The 26,389-nt window shown below is 46.4% G+C and overlaps 1 protein-coding gene across 7 annotated transcripts in view; it reads right to left on the bottom strand.

The window, feature by feature from the left end:
• The window catches only part of TRERF1 (transcriptional regulating factor 1), a 140,273-nt gene that overhangs the window by 86,882 nt on the left and 27,002 nt on the right, over nucleotides 1-26,389 (bottom strand). For all 7 annotated transcript variants that reach the window (XM_034764495.1, XM_034764501.1, XM_034764500.1 and 4 more), the window contains one exon: nucleotides 6,603-6,653. The gene's annotated coding sequence lies outside the window, so the exon portion shown is untranslated. The remainder of the gene's footprint in view (nucleotides 1-6,602; nucleotides 6,654-26,389) is intronic.

Raw genomic sequence — 26,389 nt, 5'->3', positions numbered from 1 at the left:
ATGTAATGCTCAGACTTAGGGTACATCTACACTACAGCGGGGAGTCGATTTAAGATACGCAAATTCAGCTACGTGAATAGCGTAGCTGAATTCGACGTATTACAGCCGACTCACCCCGTTGTGAGGACGGCGGCAAAATCGACTTCTGCCGCTTTTTGTCGGCGGCGCTTACTACCACCTCCGCTGGTGGAGTTAGAGCGCCGATTCGGGGATCGATTGTCGCGTCCCGACGGGACGCGATAAATCGATCCCCGAGAGGTCGATTTCTACCCGCCGATTCAGGCGGGTAGTATAGACCAGGCCTTAGTGAGTGTGATCATGTTTTACTCTAGTAATTGTACCAGCAAATACAACAGCCTGTTACTTACTCACAACTGAAAGAATGTATCTATCTAGGTTCTCATACCAGCACTAACACTGCAATATCTGAGTGTCTTAACATTCTCCTCCATTCATAAATGATCTGGACAAAGGGTTAACAGTGAGGTGGCAACATTTGCAGATGATACAAAACTACTCAAGATAATTAAGTCCAAAGCAAACTGTGAAAAGTTACAAAGGGATCTCACAAAACCGGGTGATTGGGCAACAAAATGGCAGATGAAATTCAATGTTCGTAAATGCAAAGTAATACACATTAGAAAACATAATCCCAACTATACATATACAAATATGGGGTCTAAATTAGCTTTTACCACTCAAGAAAGAGATCTCGGAGTCATTGTGAATAGTTCTCTGAAAACATCCAATAAAATGTGCAGCGGCAGTCAAAAAAGCTAACAGAAGGTTGGGAATCATTAGGAAAGGGATAGATAATAAGACAGAAAATATCATATTGCCTCTATATAAATCCATGGTACTCCCACATCATGAATACTGCGTGCAGATGTGGTCACCCAATCTCAAAAAAGATATATTAGAATTGGAAAAGGTTCAGAAAAGGGCAACAAAAATGATTGGGGGTATGGAACAGCTTCATTATGAGGAGAGACTAGTAAACCTGGGACGTTTCAGCTTGGAAAAGAGACGACTAAGGGGTGGACTGTGATAGAAGTCTATAAAATTATGACTGGTGTGGAGAAAGTAAATAAGGAAGTGTTATTTGCTCCTTCTCATAACACAAGAACCGGGGTCATCAAATGAAATTAATAGGCAACAGTTTTAAAACAAACAAAAAGGAAGTATTTCTTCACACAATACACAGTCAACCTGTGAAACTCTTTGCCTGGGGATGTTGTGAAGGCCAGGACTATATAACAGGGTTCAAAAAATTCATGGAGGATAGGCCCATCAATGGCTATTAGCCAGAATGAGCAGGGATGATTTCCCTAGTTTCTCTTTGCCAGAAGCTGGGAATGGGTGACAGGGAATGGATCACTTGATGATTACCTGTTCTGTTCATTCCTTCTGAAGCACCTGGCATTGGCCACTGTCAGAAGACAGGCTATTGGGCTAGATGGACCTTTGGTCTGACCCAGTATGGCTGTTCTTATATTCTTATGTCTTTTAGTTCAAGTAATCAGAGCTTGCAATTCTTGTGCCAAGGCCTGAAATCACTCCCCACTGTCAACTAAGACATCTCTTATCTAAACCTATTTCCATAATAGGTCTTACCAAAGCCTCTTGCTGAAACTCAGACGACTCTATAGATGACCCCTTGGAGCCAGTTCAGTCTGGAGAAAGTACAAATGTTTGCCAGCTTTAGTCTTTCAAGTAGTCTTAGAATAGCGAGGTGTAGTTCAAAACTCCAACCTTTATTAGGGTATTCAGAATATCCCATCTTATCCCTTTCATTCCCTAATACCATGCCAGGAAGTGACAGAAATAAATACTGTCTCAGTCTGGTTCCCACCCTCAGACCAAAACTCAAAACCAGTTAGTCCCTCTGACCTCAAAACCAGTTAGTCCCTCTGACTAACTGATACACGGAATGTGCATTTGTGAATTACCATGGAGATAAAGCAGACAACACTTAAGGTTCTGCAGCACCTTCTGTATTATAACTTAGTGTAACAGTAAGTTTTCTAGGTGACATGGTCCATCCAAGGGACGACACATGAACGAGTTACATATCACATGACACAGACAAATTCCAAGCACCTTTTAGATGTTTTAAAACTGATGGCTACAGGACATCACTGAGACAAGATGTGCTTCTTAAACTCAGCTGGTTTGTGGGATTGATTGACTTTGATTGGACTTCAAAGAAAGCTTCCAGTGAAGGGAGATGGAGTCACTGGCTTCATCAGTCCTTCCAAAAAACTACAGAAAGGGTGATATCTCAAGTTGGAAGCCAGCAGAAAAAGCAAGGAGAGAAAGGAAATTGGGTCACAGGGTATTTTTTCCCAAAGCTATTAGACAAATTTGAAGGATGTTTAAGAGTGACATGATGGATACTAACAAGTTGACATTCTTCTCTTTATACAGCTTCAGATAAGGACCAATGAACATTTGTTTCTACTTCTACAGGAAAATATGCAACTTGTTGCTGTTATAATTAGACTCAAATTTTCAAAAAAGGAGAGGTAGGGTCAAAGTAAAATATCAGCATTCAATAATGGAGTAAAAAGTTAATTTGAGGTACGAACCTGCAAGATGTCTGTAAAAGCACAGAATACCCACTGAAAGATTACTTTGGGGTTAAGATTCAGCTATTAGCAGCTGTGCACAAACTTCCAGGGTTGCTCTAAGCAAGTCACTCAACCTCTATGTGCCTCAGTTTGCCCATCTTTATACTGAGGATAACACCTCCCTACATCACAGATATTGTGAGCTTTAACTTTCTAATATTTACAAAGCATTCAAATAATACTATGGTGATGAGCACCGGTAAATTAATAATAATAGGAACACCACATTGTAGAATTCAGCACTCTAATTCAGTAGAATTCTCTTAGCAAAGAGAGCACTAATATAAGCAATTATGTTACAGTTAACCTGTTGGGGAGAAAACCCTGTCTGCACACCTTATAGCAGCAGAACAAGTTTGAACGGCTTAAGTAATAAGAGAGTTTTGTGCTACCTAAAAAAACAGACCTGAAGTGAAAAGTTTCCATATTCCTCATTGTTAAAGAGCAAAAATGTGGTATATGTTAAAATATATTATTTGGTTTTAGAAAATCTGCAAGCTAAGTAACCATTTGATCCACAATAGACTGTCTGAAGTAGGAATTTATTATTTAAACTTTAATTACTATATTTTACTAAACAAATTTTTTTTGTAAAGGTGAAGTTAAGGTTGATAGCACACATGAGTAATATGAATAAAATTCCTTAGAAGAATGCTGTAGTTAGCAAAAGGAAAAAAACAAACTACTGTATTAAAAAGACAAAGCCAGAAGATTCAGAAAAAAGAACAGGAGTACTTGTGGCACCTTAGAGACTAACAAATTTATTAGAGCATAAGCTTTCGTGGACTATAGCCAATAGCATTCTATATGCATCCGAAGAAGTGGGCTGTAGTCCACGAAAGCTTATGCTCTAATAAATTTGTTAGTCTCTAAGGTGCCACAAGTACTCCTGTTCTTTTTGCGGATACAGACTAACACGGCTGCTACTCTGAAACCTGTCAGAAGATTCAGAGTTATGGTTAAATTTACAAGAAATCCAAATATCTGAAGATATGGAAATTCAACCAAGATACCCAAACTATCTTAACTATGCCCTTTAGCAATCCCAACTCCCCATTTCCCCTCTTTTGTTTCTTTTATTGTTAATTGTGGGAACCTGCCGGGATATATTCTTGACCAAATGCTATTTAATATCTTTATCAATGACCTAGAAGAAAATATAAAATCAATAGTCGTAAAACTTGCAGATGATGCACAAATTGCTGGTTCAGTAAATAATGATAGGGACAGGTCATTTATACAGATCAATCTAGATCTCTTGTTCAGTGGGCTTATTTGAACATAGGTTTTAATACAGCCAAATGCAAGGTCATATCTCTAGGAATAAAAAGCATAGGTCACACTTACAAGACGGGGGACTGTATTGTGGAATGAAGCGTGACACTGAAAAGGACTTAGGGTATCTCACCACAGAAGCTGGGATGGTGCTTCCCAGTATGGGCAGGCAGTTGCGCTAGCTCTACTTGAGCTAGCACACTAAAAATAGCGCGGCAGCCGCAGCAACTCAGGCTACTCCCAACTACAAACCTGCCTGACCCCCCCCGCCATCCATGCCACTACAGCCACACTGCTATTTTTAGTACGCTAGCTCTGCTCGAGCTAGCACATCTGTCTACCCATGCTGGGAAGCAGCCTCCCGGCTGCTGTGGTGACATACTTTAGTGGCAATGGTAAATAATCAGGTGAACATGAGTTCCCAGTGCAAAGTGGTTGCTAAGACGATGAACATGAACCTTGGATGCATAAGCAAGAGAAGTAGGGAGGTGGTATTACCTCTGTATATGGCATTAGTGAAAACATTAATGGAAAACTGTGTCCAGTTCTGGTGTTTTTACTTCAAAAACTATATTTAAAAAACTAGAAAGCATCAAAAGTATAAGAAGAATGATTTGAAGTCTCAATAGGCCTTCTAGTGTGAGACTTCAGAAACTCAATCTATTTACTTTACTGAGGGAAAGGTTAGGTGGTGACTTACCACCAAGACGGCTCAGTGCTTCAATAAGATCAGCTCATTAATGAAAACAGTTGGCTGAAGCTGAACCTGAGCAAAACTGAGCTGATACTGCTGGGCAGAGGAAAACATTTTGAAGAGTTAGCTGCCGCAGTGCAATCTCCTTTGATTAAAGGTACAGATCCACAATTGGTCAAATCAGTCCATAATTTAGAAGTACTCTTGGATTCCTCACTGACACTAAGTTCTCTCATAGCAGCATCCACGGGTAACACTTTCTGTCATCTCCAATTGGTTTGTTTTCTCCACAGTTAGGTTCAACTTTCTTGTAAGGATTTTTATCATTAATTACTTATACGTTCTATCAACCTTAATTTCACCTCAGCAAAGTTATTGTCTCTGATATTACTTATTCTTTAAAGACAGCCTGAACGTGGATTGGGGGTAAAGCCTGGGGTAGAGGCACTCACTCCTACCTTCCCATACTAGGGGTGAAATCTTCGCCAACTAAATTTTATCTCTCTCTGCATTTTCCTGACTTTTGTGTTTTTGGAGGGGTTTTGGCTGCAAGTGACAAAAAAAAGATTTTTTGGAAACTGGTGAACATGTTTGTTACTTTGGCGTTGTAAGTAAATAATCCTTGTTCTGACTTACTTTGAAATCCATGGGGGGGGGGGGGGGAAATCAGCCAAAGACCTCACTCACCTACCAGTTCAAAGGAAGATATTTCTTTTTTTATGGTATTTAGGAGCAGGGGTTTTTAATGAAAATGAACATGCAGGCTTAATTATGAAGAGGTTGCTCCCTCTCCATAGTAATGGTAATGACAGCTGCCTCTTATATAACAGCATCATTCATGTGCACAGCATTTTGCAAATAATTAAACTAATTATTGCAACACCCTGAGAAAAAAAGAAATAGGATTACTACCATTTCACTGATGGACAAACTGACTCAAAGAACTAAAGTGTGTTACCGAAGGCCACAGGGACAGTCATTGGTGGGGCCACAGTTAAAACTCAGAAGTTCCTACCTTCCAGCTCCATTTTGAATCCCTTATAGCTATACCACACCACCTCCCTATATTACATGTGCATTACAAACACAGGGGGAAAACTGCCTATCAGTGTGCTTTGCAGACAAAAACTGAAAATGGCTCTGTTTAATTCCCACATCTTTATCAACATTTTATAAGAAACTGAAGTCAGTGTCAACTATTCAGTGACTAGAGCAAATAAGGTTACAGAAATTTTAGATACCTAAACAGTTTACAGTATAGTTGGGCCCGATAATCCATAATAAAACCGGCCATTTGGGTAAAAAAGTCAAGATAAGAATCTTAAACAGGGTCCTAATTCCCCCACCCAATATTTCATAACAGAATACTCATGACATTTAAACTTGGGAAAGCTAGTGAGACAAAGATGGGAAGGGGGAAGTGGATATTCCCTTTCTACATTAAAAGCAGAACCGCATAAACTCTGTTCTTTCATAACCTGGTACTTATTTAAATATACCAAAGATATACTAAATTAGTGGAGAAACGTCATGTCTAGTCCTCTCAGCCACTGATGTTAAACACGTTCCCTTGTAGTTTTCCTATAATTTGCTCAACAGGAAAGCTATTAACCTATTCACATTTCTTAGGATATTACTTGTAATTATATAGGGCATATTTTCCAACTTGACTGCCTGAAGTTAGACATCTAACTCCACATTTAGGCACTTAAGTGGTTTGTTTCTCCAAAAGACTTGAGCATCCACATTTCCATTGTTGTCAATGGGAGCTGCAAGTGCTCAGCATCTATGGGTGAAGGGCAGTGGGGAGAAATCAAGCAACTTTTACTTAGCTGCCTCCAACGTGAATTTAGAGAGCTATCTTCATGTATTCAAGTTAGAAAATTTAGAAAACAATGGATCTGTGAGTTTTCCCGAGTGCAGAAGAAAGGATTTTTTTTCAATACTTGCCACAGATTCTCCATAATTTGTAGCAAAGAAAATAAAACTATAACTTAAGTTACCTGTTGTTGTATTATTGAGATCAACTTTCTAATGTCTTCCTGAGCTGGCTTCTGTGGGGACAAAAACATATCATATGTTTAGGGGAATTATTCAAAACAGCGTAGTAAAATATTTTTGTGTTCCTTTGAATTAACCAACAAACAAAATAAAACAAGCTACAGTATTATCCATTTAGTCAGAAAACACTTGCTTAGTTAGGCCCCAATCCTGCTCCCAAGAATGTCTAGTTAAATTCCTAATAACTTTCATCATGCAGTAACAGGCCATTACTACTCTGGTTACTTACTACACTGTAGGTTTACTAAATCAGAGTATTTCATTGCCAGGACCCATTAAAAAAAAAAAAAAAGTTTGCAAAACAGAGTGTTACTGCAAAATGCATTAACACAGTACCTCCCAGCCATTAATGGCTTTTAAAAATAATCTGAATATACATAAATGTAACACTTTTCAGATGATCAGTATTAATCAGTAATCTAATTCTGACATGTTAAGACAAGTAACCTTGGCGCTGCAACTCATCAAGCCCAAATTAGTGGGGACAGGAAGTCCCGGTCACTGTTGTTTCCTTGCCAGTTCCTTCCAAAATCCCACAGTGCAATTTCAATCAACAAAGTGATTTCATCTCACAGTGTTTCTTATAATGCTTTCATACTTCTGACCAACTTGTCAGCGAGGCCCCCAAGTGGAACTTGCACAACCAGAATTAAGATTTACAAGGGCCCCAGGCTCTGGAAAGAGACAAGAATAAAAGACCACTGGTGAGAGGAAGGAAAAGTGCTCTGGTGGCAAGTCTGGCACCCACCAACATAATGCAGCATTACCCACTCTCACAGTTTTATTGTAAATCTCAATTTCTGTTTTGTTTTGTTTTTTAAAAGGGTTCTCATGAATTTCTGACTGCTGGCTTCAACCCTATGAAAATGCCCTTATCCAAAGGGGACAGCATCTCTCATTACTGTCAACAGGACCAAAGCTATAGGCTGCCCTTAGCTATCTAGCTACCATGTCTCTGACCTTTCTAGAGGAAAGTGAAGCTGCTCCCAGCAAAGATGGATGCCATCTTCCATTGGCTGAAATGGGGCTAACAGGGAAGATGGTGGCTCCTCTGTCTCCGTACAAACGCCAGGCAGAGGACAGGAGAATGCGGAGTTTCAGGAATGAGACCATGGGGGCAGCAACAAGGGAAAATGTGCTAAGAAAGAGGATGTGCAGGGATGATCAGGGAAATGACCCGGGGAGGTGGGGAGGGGGGGCAAGTAGGGGAGGAAATAGGAGGCAGACTAGGAGGATGCAGGGAAATATGGTGCAGCAGAGAGAGAACCTGTGGTAGGAGACAGAAGGTTAAGAGAGGGAAAGATAAGAGGGCAAGTTAATGAGGTAGATGGGGGACTGGCTATTATAGGGGATCACGAAGGGAGAATATGAGTGAGATAGCGGTCTTGTTAGGGATGGGGAGGGGGAATTATGAGTCACTGAGTGCCACCTCCTCTTACATACGATAGGAGAGAGTAAGTGCAGCCCCTTCCAAGCAGTGAACAGGGAAGCCATATTTTGTGTATATTTAAGGTTATTTTTGATCCTGAAATTATCTCTCACAAGTTAGGGGTGGAGAGCTTCCCCATACAAGGTGAGAAATATCCAAAAGCAGGCAAAAATGTGATTTATTTACTGTTTTAATCTGATTTTTAATCATGATATTTTGGGCTGTAACTCAGAGCAACAAACAAACCCCTTGCAACTGAATCAGCTGGAACAACCCAGTTTGAGTACAAACCTTTTATTTTGTCCATATCAGCCATGATGTTTCAATTTTAGAACACCAGTTGCACATCAGCTCTGCTGTTTTAAACCATGTCAATTGCAATGCCCCCTTGGAACCTTCCAGAGGTAGTGAATAATGGAAGATTAAAAAGGTCACCTATGCACTGTGGGACAGCAGCAGGAGGACTAGCTGAACCATTTTAGCTATTTTGTGCACACATTAGCACTAACCCAGTTCAGTAGTCCTTCTGAAAGCAAGCTTAATCTACACAGTTCTACGAACACACACATGTACATGTGACATGATTTACAAGCATTTTAGGTCACCATTTCTCAAATGCGGCCACCGTGGCCGCATGCAGCCACCAGAGCGTTTCCTTGCGGCCACGGCAGTTTCCTGGGTGGGGGAAGCATCCGCCCCCCTTAGTTCCCTGTAAGCTGCGCAGCAGCCTCTTCAGCACCGCGCGAACGCTCAAGGAACATGCCCCTACCCCAATCTGCTGCGGCCAGGGCGCCCCTCCACCAGCCCAAACTCTACTGCAGCCTGGTCCTGCTGGAGCTGGGGCGTCATGGCCCCAGACTCGGCCAGAGTAGCCCAGCCCAGGCGCCCCTCCCCAAGACCAAACCCAGCGCTGGCACCAGTATCCCTCCTCTGGCCTGAACCCAGCCCCAGCCTGGCCGTCCCTCCCTCAGCCCTCCCCCAGCCCAGGCACCCCTCCCCCAGCCCGGCCCTGCTGGAGCAAAGGGGCACCTATCCTGCAGCCCCAGCCCCGGAGCTGCTGTGGCGGAGAGAGGTGCCTCTCCCCCCACAGCCCAAGTGCTGCTGCTGCGGGGAGAGAGAGCTGCGGGGAGTCTTCTCTCCCTGCCGTAGACCCGGAGTACCCTCCTGCATCCCTCATCCCCGGCTCCACCCCAGAGCCCGCAAACCACTGTACCACAACCCTCTGCCACAGCCCTGAGCCCCCTCCCACACTCCGAACCACTCGGCCCCACCCCCCATCAACTGAATTTTGTTATGTGCACCAATATGAAGGTGATGTATGACATCACCTCCATGTTGGTGCACATAAAATTCATTTCACACATGAATAGGAAAAATTAGAGGGAATACGGCTTCCCTTTCCTCCCTGCGCCACCTCTCTCAAGACACAGGTGGGACACACAACACTTAAGGAGCAAGGTGAGGAGATGGGGGGGGTGAGGAGGCGAGCGAGCAAGGAGGTGAGTGGCGAGGGAGAAAGGAGGCAAGCGGCGAGCCAGCAGCAGGATGAGGCGGGTAGGAGAGAGGGGGTCTGGCTGCAAGCGTGGGAGTGAGGAGGTGAGCGATGAGCCACCAGCGAGCAGGGGTTCTCGCAGTGGACAGGGGTGAGAGGAGGCAAGCGGCGGTTGGGGGGGTGAAGAGGGACACAGGAGGCAAGCGGCAGGCAAGGGGAGGCAAGCGGCAGGCAAGGGGAGCCAGGAGGCAAGTGGCGGACGCATGGGCAGAGGGTGGAGCCCCCCTTTGGGAAGGCTAGCCCCCAACTCCACCCCTTCCGCCCACCCTACCCATGGCAGCTGGACCCCTGGAACCCCCTGCCCCTCTCCTCCCCTCCCCTCCCCCACGGCTGGAGCCACAAGCCCACCACCCAAAGAAGTCCTGCACTCTCCCGCTCAGCTGGAGGACCCCCAGGCTGGCTGAAGCCCTGAGTGTCCCCATCCCACCGCCTAACCCCACCACTGCCTGAAGGAGCCCCGGACTGGCTGAAGCCTGGAGCACCCCCATCCCCTAGCCAGAGGGCCTCAGGGCCGGCCAAAGTTCCAAGCCCCGCCACCCGCTCAGAGGAGCCCCAGGCCAGCTGCAGCCACAGCTGTGCCTACCCTCCTCTCCCCTCCCCAGACCCAAGCCGCCCAGATATGTTTTTCATTATTATCTGGACTTCTTCTATGATGTCAAAGCATTTTTAAATTTACTTCAGAATAGTTGTACTACCACTTTTACCAAAAAAAGCAAAAGAAACAACAATAAAAAAAAATACAAGAACATGCAAAGCACCTTATTTGTGTTTTTATTCTGCTAGGTCCAGTAAGAATAGAGATAACTGTACATTATTTTTATTATTGAGTCTGGAAGAAAAAAAATCCACTTGCATAAATAAATTACAATGATTTGGATGTACATGTGTGCATATCACTTTATTAATATAAGAAAAACAAATAATTTTAGGGAAAGTGTCAGTGCGGCCACCAGCAAGAGTTGGTGGCCGCATTCTGAGGCTATCAAATCATTTGTTGCGATGACCCCTGTAAATCTAGGTGGTCAGTATGGCTCTCAGAATGGTAAAATTCTCTAAAGTTAACGAGGCCAGAGAGGAAATCATATTAAAAACAGAGAGCAGGGGAGTCAGAAGGGCTGAATAAAGAGGTGATAGAATACAAGGAAAACCTTTCTGACATGGAATGACAGAACAATTAGCAAAGAAAAGACCATCCTACCAAAAAAAAAAAAAAAAAGTGTAAAATACTATTATTTATATATTTACATGATACCTTTTACCTGAAGGCCCACTACATCACTCCACTAACTATATACATATATCACTATTGGAATGCAGCCACTGCTGGGGCTGAGGGTGGAACCTAAAAAGCATATACTAAACTGCCCAAAAGTGGATGCAAAGGGGGTAATTTGACTGGACAGCAGGGCAAACTCCCACAACTTTCAACAAGTATGTTTGGCTCTTTCATGCCCATACAGCTCTGACATGCATTTAATTTTTTGGCTCTTTTATGGACATTCACACATATACATAGGTAACCACACAGAAAAAAAAAAAAAAAAAAAAAAAAAACAACTTTCATATCTGTTGTACTTCGAGATATGTTGCTCATGTCCATTCCATTCTAGGTGTGCGCTCGCCCATGTTCCCAGCTGTCAGAGACTTTTGCCTATCCGTAGGGCCGACTGTGGCACCCTCTGGAGTGCCGCGCTCATGCCACGGCATATCAGGCACCGCCGGCTCTACACCTTCTCAGTTCCTTCTTGTCGACAACGCTAACAGAGGGGCAGGAGGGCGGTAATGGAATGGACATGAGGAACACATCTCAAAGAGCAACAGTTACGAAAAGCAGGTAAATGTTTTTTCTTCAAGTGTTTGTTGATTCCATTCTAGGTGACTCACAAGCAGTATCTATGGAGGCGGACTCGGAGTTCACTGCTTGGTGGCTTGCAGTACTGCTCTACCGAAGCCAGCATCGTCCAGGGCCTGCTGGGTAAGCTCCTAGTGGGATGTGAAGGTATGGACCGACAACCAGGTGGCCGCCCTTCAGCGCCAAAAAGACTGCCAAAGAGACTTGCCCCCTGGTAGAGTGGGCCTTGACTTTCTCCGGGAGCGACACCTTTGCTAGATCATGGCAAAAGCGAATGCAGGCAGAGATCCAGGAGGAAATTCTCTGAGCAGAAACAGGTTGACCTTTCATCCTGTTGGCCACAGCGACGAATAATTGCATTGACTTGCGGAATGGCTTGGTCCTTTCAATGTAAAAGGCCAAAGCCCTCCTGACGTCCAGGGCATGTAGCCTGCGCTCCTCTTCCGACTTATGTGGCTTTGGACAGAAGACCGGTAATTTCCTGGCTCAAATAAAACTGAGACCCCACCTTAGGAAGGAAGGCTGGGTGCGGTCTTAGGTGGATATTGTCCTTGTAGAAGGCCGTGTAAGGCGGCTCTGAGGTGAGCGCACGAATCTCGGATACCCAGCAGGCCGACATGACCGCGGCCTTCCAGGAGAGGAGGAGAGAGCAGGAAGCCAAAGGTTCCAATGGTGGGGGGACCCATGAGCCGTGACAGCACCAGACCAAAGTCCCACAGAGGAACAGGATCCCTGACGTGTGGGTAGAGTCACTCCAGGCCCTTGAGAAATCTGGCTGTGATATCCTGAGAGAAAACCAACCTGCCTTCAAGCAGTGGGTGGAAGGCCGAGATGATCGCTAGATGGACCTTGAGGGATGAGAGGACCCTGGACAGCAATTGCACCAGAGGGAAGGTGTACATCAGACTCCCTTCAGCACCGACGCAGGATCTTGCCACCAGGTAAGAGACAACAGTACACTGTACGGAATCCTTATCACCCGGTCCACACTGTGCCAGTTGGGGGCATAGACTGACACCAGCCACGCCTGTAGGGACCTGAGGCGGAGTCACGCGTGCCGGACCATGTAAATGCTTGCTGCTATGTACCTGAGACCGTTGGGTCACATGTGGGCGGTGGTGAGTTATTGGGCACACAGAGATGAGATGAGGTCCACCCTGGCTTGGAACCGAGTCCTGAGGAGGAAGGCTCCAGCTTGAGTGGAGTCAAGTACAGCCCCAATGAATTCTATACATTGCACTGGGATGAGGGTTGACTTTTTGTCATTTATTATTAGGCCCAGGTTGCAGCAGGTGGAACAGACCAGATCGAGATGCCTCTGCACCTGATCAGAGGACTGGCCAGTTATCAACCAGTCAGTAAGGTATGGGTAAATTTGGACTACCCGACACCACAGGTAAGTGGCCACTGGCATTATACACTTTGTGAACACTCTTGGGGCCGACGAGAGACCAAAGGGCATCGCTGTGAACTGGAAATGGTGCTGGCCCAACGTGAAACAGTGGAAACGCCGGTGCTCCAGGAATATAGCAGGGCCGGCTCCAGGCACCAGCTTGGCAAGCTGGTGTTTGGGGCGGCCACTCCGGACAGGGGCGGCAGGTCCAGCTAATTGGCGGCAATTCAGCGGACGGTCCCTCACTCCCGCTAGGAGCGAAGGACCTTCCGCTGAATTGCCGCCACAGATCGCGGCTTTTTTTTTTTTTTTTTTTTTTTTTTTTGTGGCTGCTTGGGGCAGCCAAAACCCTGGAGCCAGCCCTGAATATAGAAGTACGTGTCCTTTAAAATCAAGGAGGGCGTATCAGTCTCCCAGATCCAGGGACGGGACGATGGAGGTCAGGGAGACCATACGAAACTTCATTTTTTGAGAGACTCATTGAGGCAGCGCAGGTCTATAATAGGTCTGAGGCCCCCTTTCGCCTTCAGAATGAGGAAGTAACGGCAGTAGTGTAGCTGGGGGGGAGCAAGGGGAGCGTCCGCTCCCCCACTGAGCACATGGAGCCTTAGTAGAAAAGGTCTGGGATTTTTCTCCTCTCCCCTTTCCCCCCCCATGCAGAGTACGGCACTGCTGATTGGCCGCCTGGGCCGAGTTGAGCCGCTCCCATTGGGCCTCCAGCAGCCAGACTCCCTCCTCCCTCGCCCCCCCATCTCAGCAAGCCGCAGGGGAGGGGCTGTGTGCTGGCAGCATGTTTAACACTGGTTCCAGGGGCAGCCTGCGGCTGGAGCTGCATGGTGGTAAGGGGAGTCCCGGGGGGCAGTCAGGGAGCAGGGAGAGGGTTGGATGGTGGGGGGGGGGAGGCTTTCTGAGGATGGGGGTGTGGAGAGCGGCTGGAAGATGCATCCCGAGTGATTCGAAGGCCCCAAACATTGCTGAAAGAGCTGGGAAAGTTGCAAGCTTTCTCTGCTGGGCTTTTCATCTGGGTAATACAATGCAAACCTGCTTGAGGCACCGCACAAGAGATATTTATTGAGGAAGTTCATGCATCTTACAGCTTAAGCTCTTCTAAATTTGCAGCCATGGCAAAAAAGGATTTGGGAGCAGTTAACAATTCTGTGTGGTTAAGAGATTTTCATTTCCTGGGCCCGGCTATCCAGTCCCACAGGGGAGACTGAGTGAGTAGCCCCACTCGTGTCCTCTGCCCAGACACAATCCCTTCCCCGCTTCTTTCCCTTGTGTTTGCAAGGGTCACATTAACATGCTGCAGCCAAATGCCCCTCCCCCAGGCCTTCCCTCCAGAGACACAGCCTCCTGGCTTCTCCTTCTTCCTCACTTTCTCCTTCTCTCTGTCTCTGTGGTTTTTCTCCATGCCCCGTCCCTTTGTCTGTACTCCTCCCTCCCCACCCCATGCACTGTATTAAGCACGGCTCCGCCTCTCTTGTTGATGGGCTCGGTGCTGGGATGGCAGAGGCAGTGCTATTGTTGTGTTCTCTGCTAGGTCTGTTTCTACCAGACTCTAGCAGTATCCCTCTGCCTGCTCGCAAAGGCTTCTGGCTAAACACTAAAGCCAGGTGCTAGGGCAGAAGCAGCTGCCCATGTACCCTCAATGGCAGGAGCGGTGTGTGGTCCCTCGCCCCCCCACACACACACACTTTGGATTACGGGGTGTGTCTCGGTGTATATTGGGGTTCCTGTCGGGGGCAGGGAGCGGTTGGATAGGTATGGGAGTCCTGGGGGTCTGTCTGGGGGCAGGGGTGTGGATAAGGGTCGGGGCAGTCAGGGGACAGGTAGAGTTCTAGGGGGGCAGTTAGGGAGTGGGGTTCTGGAGGCAGTCAGGGGACAACGAGCGGGGGGTGTTGGGGCTTTGAGGGGGGCAGGAAGTGGGAGGGAGTGGATGTAATTAGTAATTTGATATGTCGGGTGGTGCCTTTTTTTATGTGTTCGCTCCCCCGATGTTAGAACCTGGCTACACCCCTGAGTAGCGGGAGTAAAATCCTCTTCCTTCCATGTCTTGGGGAACCTCTTCCACTGCCCCTTGGCGCAGGAGGTTTTTGACTTCCTGAACTAAGAGTTGCTCGTGAGAAGGGTCCCTAAAGAGGAACAGGGAAAGGGGGTGGAAGGGTTGGTCGGCTATAAACTGCAGGGTATAGCCAGACGAGACGATGACGAACACTCAGCGGTTCGAGGTGATATGGGACCAGGCCAACTGGAAAGGGCGGAGGCAGTTGAGGAAGACGGGGAATGGATCCAGTGCAGTGACTGGGGCGTCGTCTTCGGGTGCACCCTCAAAATAACTGCTTCTCGCTGCCTTCATCCCTGGAAGGATCAGGCTGGGCAGGTGGATGAGAGGATGACCGGTAGCATCGCTTAAAACCCCTGTCTTTGTCCTCCTTTTTGTAGGAGCCAGTACGAGGCATACCCCAAGACCTCGACGACAGCAGAGGCGGCGGGGGGGGCAGAACAGTTTTCTGGCATGCTGAGGAGTATGTAGGCCTAAGGAGCAGAGGGTGGCCTGGGACTCTAGCATCAGTCAGCTCCGAGAAGAGCCCTGTTCCCTCGAACAGGAAGTCCTGGAGGATGGATTGCATTGCCTGGGACAGCCCATAGGTCTGTAACCAGGAGCTGCGCCTCATGGCTATTGCAAAGGCGACCACCCTGGACGCCGAGTCCATGGTGTCCCAGGCCATCTGGAGGACACTCCTGCCTACTGGACACTCTCCTCTATGAGAGCGGCGAACTCCTGCGCCTGATCCTCTGGGAGGCTTGCTTTGTACTTTCCGACAGAGTCCCACAGGTTGAAATTGTATCTGCCAAGTAGGGCCTGATGGTTAGAGACCCTAAATTGGAGGCTTGCTGTGGAATAAATTTTTCTGACACACAAGGCCAGCCTCTTGGCATCTTTATTTTTGGGGGTGCCACTCGCCTGGCCCTTTCATTGACGGCAGACACGACCAGGGACCCCACAGGAGGGTGCGTGTATAGGTATTCAAACCCCTTTGTGGAGACACAGTACTTCTTTTCCGCCTTCTTGGATGTGGGCAGAATGGAAGATTGTCAGCCACACCAACTTGGGAATCTTTAGGACCCCTGGGTTAACGGGCAATGCGACCCGGGCTGGGGCAGACGACAGAATGACATTGAAGAGGTCATTGGGCTCCTCAGCTAGCTCCTCAACCTCCAAGTTCAGGTTGGCTGCCACCCTTTTAAGTAGGGCTTGGTGCTCCCTGAAGTCACCGAGGGCGGGGGCTATCAGTTTGCGAGCGCCCCACCACCTCCTCATACAGGAATGAGGAGGATGACTGCACCGCCGGAAGGGCATCCCCTTGCTGCAACGGGGACTGCTCCATGGTCGCCGGGGCCTCCCTTGAGATCACCACTTCAGACTGGGCCCTCTGCTCCAAAGCCGGTGCCCGCTGTGCTGGGGGTGGCTTGTCACCGGCGTGGTCGTCTGAGCTGGTGTCTTGGCGGGATCCGCCACGCAACGAGGTGTCTGTGGTGCCGGTCAGCCTAACTGTTCTTTGGCTGCCGGGCCCACCTCAGGCGCAGATGGCTCTGCGATGGGCCGGGACCCCCTACTGCTCCCCAGAGTCAGAGATGGGTCCTTGGCTCGGCTAGGGGGTCCGACCACAGCAGTGCCCCCGAGAGCCTCCATGGCAGACACAAAGCCTAGCTCAGGTCCTTTGCCCGAAGTTCCCTTGTGTGGTGCCTGCGGACCACACGACAGACTGCTTCTTTGGTACTGGCGAGGGGGAACGGTGCTGGGCGGATCCCGGTGCCAGCAGTGCACTGAGGGCTGATGCTGAAATACCAGGCGTGGAGTCAGAGTGCAAGGGCTCCGATGCCAGGCGCAGAGCAGCCTTCATGAGGAGGGCCCTTAACCGAACGTCTCGCTCTTTTTGAGTTCAGGGATGAAAATGTTTGCAGATCCGGCACTTGTCTTTTCAATGGGACTCCCCCAGGCACTTCAGACAACTCTCATGAGGGTCACTGATGGGCATCGGCCAGCTGCACTCAGAACATGGCTTAAAGCCTGGGGAGTGGGGCATGTCCCGCTCCAGGACAAAGTTCCAGTCAGGACTCTAACTACTAACCTACTACTAAAACACTTAACAACTAACTAATCACGGACTAAACAACAAAAGGAAAACGATCTGAACAGTGAAGAACCGCTAATGCTCTTGCTAAGCAAGACCAGGCATTCCAACCAATCATCATGGGCAGTAAGAAGGAACTGAGAAGGCATCAGGCCAGTGGCGCCTGATATACTGAGACATGAGTGCCACAGCTGGCCCTACGGATACTGCTAAGGCTAAAGTCTCCGACAACTGTGCACATGCACACCTAGAATGGAATCGACGTGGGCAAGCACTCAAAGAAGAACTCAATCTAATTTGGAAGGATAAAGGGCTGAGTTTATTATACAGGGATTTGAACCTGTGGTACTGAGGAGTTTAGGCGATTAGCTGGATCTGAGCATCAGGGCTATTCACTTCACACAATGCACTCCAACAGCCAAAAGACAAACAGGAAGTCATGAGTGGCATATAAACTATATAGATTTGAGGGAATCAGAAAAGATAACATTAGGTACAGAACTGACAGCACTGGGTGGTGGCGGCGGATTATCAAATTAATGATCAAATTAATAAACAATTCTTCTGCATCAGTTCCTATCCAAAACAATTCTAACTGCTCATTGTTCTGACTTTAGGATTCCAGTACTTAAAGTCAGTATACAGCAAATATAACTTGAAATAATAATGTAAGCCCAATTCTAGGATTTTTGACATTCACTTGCACACCTCCCACATCATTCCTCACCATGAAACTGCTGAATGTCTGGGTTAGATACTGAAAGTTGACTGAAGGTTACCTTTTATTTCCAAGTATTAACACTATTAGTCAGCAAACTTTACCTCTCCCCAGCACTCCGGTAACAGAAAAGGCAGGTTTCAGCTTAGAACTGCAAATCCTATGCCTACTACTACTCAGCCTCTCTTGCAATATTTCAAATCTGAAGTGATTATTTAACAGGGGAACAAAAACAAAAATGTTGAGAGTTAACATAGCTTAACTATTTTTTTGTTTTGTTTTTGTAAATGCTTCAAAAATACATTAACCTTATTTGTTACTTTATCAAGGACTTAAGTTCCAAGATATTCACCAGGATTAACTGAAATATTTTATAGTTTTAGTATTCATTTTCCCCCTGCATCAGAAGAGTATAGTTATCTTAGTCTTCTTAAACCTAAATACTGGCCTCCATTATTCTAGGAATTAAAGATCTCATGTACATGAGAAGATCCTTGTGCCTGCAAGCAGATCCATTTACTTCTCCTGGGTTTCGTGTAACAGTCTACCAGCACAAGTTAGCTCACAGGATCAAAGCCTACATTTTGTATACTTATTAATAACAACAAATTACATTACTGTAGTTACCAAAGGATTATGATGGACACTGTACAAACACAGGGTATGTCTACAATGCAAATTAAGGTGTAATTGTAGCATGGGCTGACATACCTGCACTAGTTTTAATCTAGCAAGCATGGATAACAAAAGCAGTGAAAATGAAAAGCACAATGAAAGTGACGACATGGACCCCAGTGTAGGCCAGCAACCCAAGTACATATCCAGAATCGCCTGCAGGCTTGTACTGGGGTGGCTGTCCCATACTGCCACATCTTCACTACTATTGTTATTTCTGCCAGCTAGATTAAAGCCAACATGGGTATGCTGCAATCAGACTTTCACTTGCAGTGTAGGAATACCCAGAGATAGAGACAGCCACTGCCCAAGAACAGACAAAGGATTGGAGACAGAGATACAATATACAAGTAAATGAATATCATTATTTTTGGCACAGTGTAGTTTACAGGGGGAGGAGAGAAACTGGGAACAGAGGCAGGGTGAACAATTTGCACTAGCAGTGTGTGGGTTTTTATGGACAAATATTTTAAATACCATGCGCATCTTCTCACCCTATTCAGAATACAGTAAGTCAAAACATCCTGATTCCATTTGCAATAAAGAAAATCTTTTACCACCATCTGAAAGCAAATCAGCAGCAGCATACAAGCCTTGCAATTCAGATATAAAATATTATTAGATTTTTTTATATAAGTTAGGAAAAGGGCGATTTCTACCCTCAAATTAATTAGATAGCGTTAGGGAATCGAATCCCCTGCAATGGTCTTGCAATCCTGGATATAAAAGTAATAAGAATTTTTGTTACAACATGCTCTGTAAGAAATACGAGAAGAGATTCCCCCCCCAGAAAAGGGTTGGAAGGTCAAATGGTGCGATTTAATGACTAGATATGTCAATCTAATAAAACACACAACCATCACATGAAATATACGTAGCTAAATTATGTAATTATGAAGATGAGGGACTAACAGAATTGGCCAGAGGTATTCGTGTCATATATTGTAGATGTTTCTACAAATCCCCGTCAATGCATCTAAATCCTGATATGCAACACTCCAACTACAGCCTAAGGCACAGTCCATGTATAAGCAACCAGTTATTAAACATGGTAATTTTTTAAATAAACTAACATACCATGTACTGAGAAAACAAAATCCTCAAAATTAAAAAAAGTCATGAGACTGGCCCCAAAATCATGAGGGTTTTTGTTTTTTAAATAAAGAGACTATATCAAGTTTTTTAGTCTGTCTTAATTTGTAACTCCCCATTTCATGTGTGTGACAATTAGTGTTCCCCACTCTGAGCACCAGACTATGAGCTAAGAAATGCTGAGGTGTACTCCCAGCTCTGACAACTATGACTTCAGACAAGTAGCTAGGGCTTCACACTCTAAGATGCCAACCATCCACAATTCCAACTGAAGTCAATGGGAGCTGCAGGTGCTAAGAACCTCTGAAAAGGCAGATCCCTTAACCATTCTGTCCCTCAAATTTCCCATCTGTAAAATGGAAACAGTACCAGTTTCCTATCTAGCAGGGGTGCTGTGACGATTCATTTTTGTAAAGCACTGTGAAGATGAAAAAATGTACACTAACAACACTAAGTATTAAAAATGCTTCATATTATGAATGCTGTTTCCTCATCCTTCATAGACTAAATTCATTGTCACTATTTCCTCTTTTTAGTTATCACTTGCACTACTCACCCATTTTTGTTGTTAGGAACCGATCATTTGTTTTTGCTGTTACCAGACAAGAGTAAATAAGTGGCCTTCACTATAATTTTATTTTCTCTAAATGAGGATCAGCTGTTCTGTCCATGTAAGAGCAAGATTTAAACACACACACACACACGAAGATTGGCAGCCATGATTGAGATCTGATGCAAGTGATATAGGGGAATGAATGCATACTCATGGAGACAACCTTCAATAGCCACTGATACTCACACATCTGATACTCCTTGATGAAACATAGGAGCCTTGTCTTATAACAGACTTATTCAAAGTGATACAAGCTACGAAAGTGAGATCTTGGAAGATTGTTGCTGTTTTCATAATGTAATAAAAATACTGTAATGATAAATAATAATAACAGTGTGTAATAAGCATGTCATAAAAACAAATTTTATATTTCCAAGATCACTGCTTTTATAATTTATACTCAGGTAAAAGGAGAAAATCCCTGGAAATGTTCATTTTTAGGAAAGGGTCCATGAGACTTGATATTTTAGTGAAAGGGGTTCACAGGTTGTTAAAGTTTGGGAACCACTGCCGTATTGTCTCAGTGATCAATCTTCTTCTACTAATAAGCAAAAGCCATGTGTCCATGCTGTCTTCTAGGTCTGTCCAAAGCCTTTGATACAGCAAAATGTTGTTGACTGACAGAAGTGGATGGAATTAATTATGAGTAGCTCTGGGAAGTTGCTCTTCTACCCTGAAGGCGGTCTCTTTCAGAGCACCACATGTCTCTATTCCACCAATTCTCATGTATAAGAGGCATGTACAGACGGACCTGAGGTTAAGAGGCTGCTTGACTTGCAATGCCACATCATGTGGCAGCCAAGGTGTACCTTTGTTAGTAGGACAGAGGTGTCCTTGTTTTCCCAAAACCAGACTGAAATGTGAGCTTGGATGAGACTGAGCTGGGGAGCTCAACCTATACAAGATGTAGGAGTTTCTGATGCGTCAGGGACACTTGTTCTGACACTTTTAGGGATGTTTATGAAAAGAAAAATTAGGGAGAAATTAGGAAGGTTGCTTAGACCTCTCTCTCCTGCTTCTCTCCTCTCCTCCTCCAGAGAAATTGAGACCTCTCTCTCCCATGCTCCCCTCTCCCCAGAGAAACCAGGACCTCTCCTCACCCTGTCTACGGCCAAGGGAGGGGGCCCAGACTCCATCCCCGTTGTGTCCCTGACCCCCACCCCCAAAGAAGGAGGAACAGCCCTAGGAAAGCTGTCCTATGCTGCCAAGGGCCCTTAATTACTTTGGCCAGTCCCAGGCCTGGGCCTCCTTCCTGGGATGATTCTTCTCCTCTTATCCCTCCTTTGTCACATCCCCCTCTTCTCCTCTGCTGCCTCTTCCTGCCCCCTCTGGATTCTCCTCCCCCATAGACTGTATAGTGCAGGTCTGAGAGGAGGCAAGACACAGGGACTGTCAGTGGAGTTTGGGGTACTGCTAGATTCACCATCCAGGCCACAGGTTGTGTGCAGAACTAACTGCCCATGTGTACCCTGCTGGTGTGCTCTAGGTACCAAGAGTGCATTAACATAGTCCAGCAGAGCCCACACAGAACAGCTAGCGTGCAGCACACAGCCTTTCACTTGGGTGGTGAATCCAGCAGTGCCCCAACCCATTCAAAATCACTGCAACTTGCCTCCGATCAGGCCTTCACCACGCAGTCTGTGCATGTGCTCCAGGTTGATGGAGAAGAATGCTCCCCCGCCCCCCGCACTGTCATGGCGTTATCTGCTGTTTTTGTCACGAGTGGTGAGGAGTAACACACGTGTGTGCATGTTTGCAAAATTAGTAGATTTATGCTGAATTAGTAACTTTGTAATTACATGTAAAAAGTGGGAGGATTATGGAAAATTAGTGAGGGCTGGCATCTCTGCAGAGGAAACATATGGTATATCTACTCTTAATCCAGTATGCAATATGGACTATTTGAACCTCACCTGCTCCTCAGAGAGCAGAAGAAATCCTTTCCCCTCCCCACAATTTATACCTAGTTAGGAGATTTTGACCTCTACTCTCAGATTTTGTCCTTATCACACTTTGCCTTGGTCAGTGACGTGCTGCCAAAATACCAACAAGGAGTTCCATAAGATTCATATCTCATTCAGTGATACATGTGATATTCCCTGGATAAAACAGCCCCATCCTCCCTCGCTCTCAAAAAACCCCCAATCTATTAATTGCACACTTTTGCAAAAAAAAACAAAAAAAAAAAACAACACATTATTTACATACTCATCCAACCCTCAAATCCAACAATCCTTTTACGCCCACCCCATCCAAATGCAACAACCCTTCCACCTCTAAGCCATCATACTTCCCACTCCCCAGAGCCTTAGATCCTCCAGGTGGCTCCTGTATAGCAGTGGTTCTCAACCAGGGTCCAGGGTACCTGGGGGGGCCGTGAAAAAGTTTCAAGGGGTCTGCCAAGCAGGGCCAGCATTAGATTTGCTGAAGCCCCACTGCATGGACCTGAAGCCCAAGGCCTTCAGACCCACCACTGGGGGTTGAAGCCAAAGCCTGAGCAGATTAGCTTCACAGGTGCCCCTGTGGCATGGGGCCCCAAGCAAATGCCCCGCTTGCTAACCCCTAATGCCGGCCCTGGCTTTTATATGCAGAAAACCAGATGTTGTGCCACAGGTGGGCCATGGAGTTTTTATAGCATGGGGGGAGGCGGGGAGAGACTCAAAGAAAAAAGTTGAGAACCCCTGCCATATAGGGCAGCTACCGCTGAAACCAACAGCCATAATGGCACGCGGGTTATCCTGTGACCTCTGGCTGTGGGGGCTATTGGTTAGATGGGGAGTGGGGTCTCCTGGCGGTGGTCCATTGGGAGAACGCACCCCCTCCCTCTGGTTCCTAAATAGGGACTATCTACCATAGCTGGTGTGTGTGGCCGGGGGAAATGCTTGGATCAGTTGCAAAACATGTAGTTTTCCCTGCTGTAGTAATGGAGATATCCTCTGCGGGTAATGGGGCTTCAGGCTCCCTCCCAGTACAGACTCTGATCTCAGTGCTGGGCAGGGAGGTACTGCTGGGGGCTGTTGTAGCTGTGGCACCCTGACATGGTACAGCAACATCTTGGCCTTGCCTCTTCTTTAAAAAATAAAAAAATATATATGGAGATATACCTATCTCATAGAACGTGAAGGGACCCTGAAAGGTCATCGAGTCCAGCCCCTGCCTTCACTAGCAGGACCAAGTACTGATTTTGCCCCACATCCCTAAGTGGCCCCCTCAAGGATTGAACTCACAACCCTGGGTTTAGCAGGCCAATACTCAAACCACTGAGCTATCTCTCCATGTCCTATTGAGGGGCAACATATCCTATCTCTAAAGGTGCATGGGAAAATGCTGGTGGAAGACAGAGAAGGGGAGTTCCACCTATAGCAACTACTACAGTGGCAGCACCAGTTTACAACCATGTGTTTGAAAGATCTCCCTCCCTCCCTGCCAACCTCACAAAATGAAACCAAGAACTCCTGACCTTATAATGGGGAGTGATATCAATCATTATCACGGTACATGCATTTATGATCTAAGCTTCACCTTCAATGCCAGTAAGGGCTTTTTTAACAACTCTGCTTAACACAGAACTCCCCAGCCCACAAAAGAAATTTACACCACTACTCAGGAAAGGCCTGAATTAAGAGATAGTCCTTGCATCATACTCTGAAAGAAAGTAAACCCAAGCCCCTGGAATGGAAGAAATCACATTCTAGAGGCAAGAGCCTCTGCACTTAGAACACCCTACTAAAAATCCCTTTTCTGCTCCTGGTTTCACTGCACAACCTTCCTTCAGGAGTCTAAGGTGAAGGGAGGTTACCTTGTGATGAGAGGTATGTTATTCCCCTAGAGTCTGAGTGCACTCCCAGCCCTGCTAGCACCATAAGCACAAAACCAAAGTTGGCCCAAAAAATCAAAGTGCTGTTCCTAGACTGCAGGGATATACCCTCAATACAACCCAGTTTGCATCTGTCCTTCCATGTTTCCCTCTGACCTTGCAGCACCTTGGCACGCTCCTGTTCTGGAGTTCTGTGCTCCCAATTCTTCTGTGTCTCTGTGTAATCAGTAATGTGAAACTGATATTATCTTGTCAATTCTCTGTGGTCTTCTTGTCTAGCCATGAGAAGTGCTCCTTGCAGCACATTCATAGTTCTCCATTGCCCACGGGATGGAAAAAGAGAGTGAGAAAAGAAGAGAGGAATGTTAATCTCTCCTCCTTCCCCTCCAGCAGAAGTCTGTGCTTCTACCACAGAGAGGCTTCCCAAGGAATGGAAGGCCATAAAATCTGCGGAGCCCAAAGATGCTGAAGGAAAATGACTGAAAAATGGCTGCAGCCTGTTGTCTCTTCAGTTCTGCTGCCGCAAGGAAGGCTAAAGCCAGTCAATGAGTTGCTGACGGAAGATCAGTCTATGGAATCTTCAAAAAAAAATGCAAGGCCCTTAATCCAAACCTGTCCCATAGCTTGGCAGGAACTTCAGAGTTGGACTGACCCAAGATTGGATCAGTTTCACTCTGTAGTTCCTGCAGATGCTGCTATGTAAGTATCTTGTGAAGGACAGGCAGCATAGGTGGTACCCCAGCTGTGAGACTCTCCCTATGAGAAATTTTTAAATGAAGTGACAGAGGAAGGCACATGGGAAGCTATATGAAAACCTGCGATCATGCAAATTTAAATGGATAGAATCTTACCATACTCCTGATGTCAACCCCAGAGCTTAGGAATCACCCTCTGTAAACAAGCCCATCTCTTCACGACAAGCTTATAAAAAGGAGTATGCAGTAAAATATCAATGGATGAAATATTAAACTTTGAGCAGTGGCTACTACACATTGCTATATTTCATTTCCAAATGGAGTCTGACTATGCACAGTACTGTATATGCGCCATATACAAGGATGGGGAAGAAGCCCTAAGCAGGAAACAGTAGCTAGCATTAGATTAGCACAGCTCACCCAAATGTAATGGTATGTTCACATCTGTTTTTGATTTGCAAACCCTACTGACATGAGGTAAGAGGTTATTTGGAATTAAAAATAAAATAATCAAACTACAGGAATCAAATTTTCCTCAGCAACAGATGGGTAAAACTTTTAAAAGATATCAAATTGTGAGCTTTCAAACATGACAATGTTACTTTCCTCGCCACCCAACCCCCATTTTGACAGAATTTAGCCATCAAGAAAGGTACCAGGCTGACTGTGCTGGAGTTTCCTGTCCAGAATAGATGCAGCAAGAATGTCTCACTTGCACAGCACCCCTCCAGGGCAATACGAACAACCCTCACTTAGAGGGACTCCCTCTATCGGTGAGAGGATAGGTTAGTCTCAGTGGCCTGGAGAGATTTCCCCAAGTATCAGTGCCAGGGCAATAGTGGGCTTGAGGATGTGAACACCTAGCTGCCAGGAAATGGATTGAGACTATTCACGTCTTTTACATATCACCAAGAATTCTCTGGATGGTAACAACTTGTGGTTACTAAAGACTAAGGGCTTGATTGTGCTCATACAATTTTCCCTGAACAATGTCCAGAACGATGTGCAGCACTCTAGGAGCAATGCAGGGAAGAAACTGGGCCTCAGAGAGATAGGATTCCTTACCATTAGCAGATTACTATCCCCTGCACCAGGCTGGAGTGAGGAGCCAAGCTTCTGCCCATTCACTTCAGAAGGGAAGAGACTGGGCATAGCATCCACTTACTCCTACAGCATCAGACCCAGGTTCAGAGAGCCTATATATGAGTTAGGGTTGCCAGCTTTCTCCTGGCACAAAACCAAACACCCTTGCCCCGCCCCCTATTCACTCCATCCTCCCTCCCTCTGTCGCTCACTCTCCCCACCCTCACTCGCTCATTTTCACTGGGCTGGCTTAGAAGGTTGCGGTGCGGGAGGGGATGAGGGCTCTGGGGTGGAGCCAGAAATGAAGAGTTCAGGGTGTGGGAGAGGGCTCCAGGCTGAGGCAGTGGGTTGGGATGCGAGGGTGGTGGGGGGGGGGGAAGGGGGAGGGCTCCGGCTGGGGATGAAGGCTCTAACGTGGGGCTGCGGATAAGGGGTTTGGGGTGCAGGAGGGTGCTCCGGGCTGGGATCGAGGGGTTCCGAGGGCGGGAGGGGGATCAAGGCTGGGACAGGGGGTTGGGGTGCAGGCTCTGAGCGGTGTTTACCTCAAGTACCTCCCAGAAGCAGTGGCATGTCCCCCTCCGGCTCCTATGCGGAGGTGCAGCCACATGGCTCTGCGCATTGCCCTGTCTGCAGGCCCCCGCAGCTCCTATTGGCCGCAGTTCCCGACCAATGGG

This window comes from Trachemys scripta, chromosome 3 (genome assembly GCF_013100865.1).
Source record: "Trachemys scripta elegans isolate TJP31775 chromosome 3, CAS_Tse_1.0, whole genome shotgun sequence".
Classification (NCBI taxonomy): Eukaryota; Metazoa; Chordata; order Testudines; family Emydidae; genus Trachemys; species Trachemys scripta.
The sequence above is the reverse complement of the archived record's forward strand: the minus strand, read 5'-3'. Positions and strand labels throughout refer to the sequence as shown.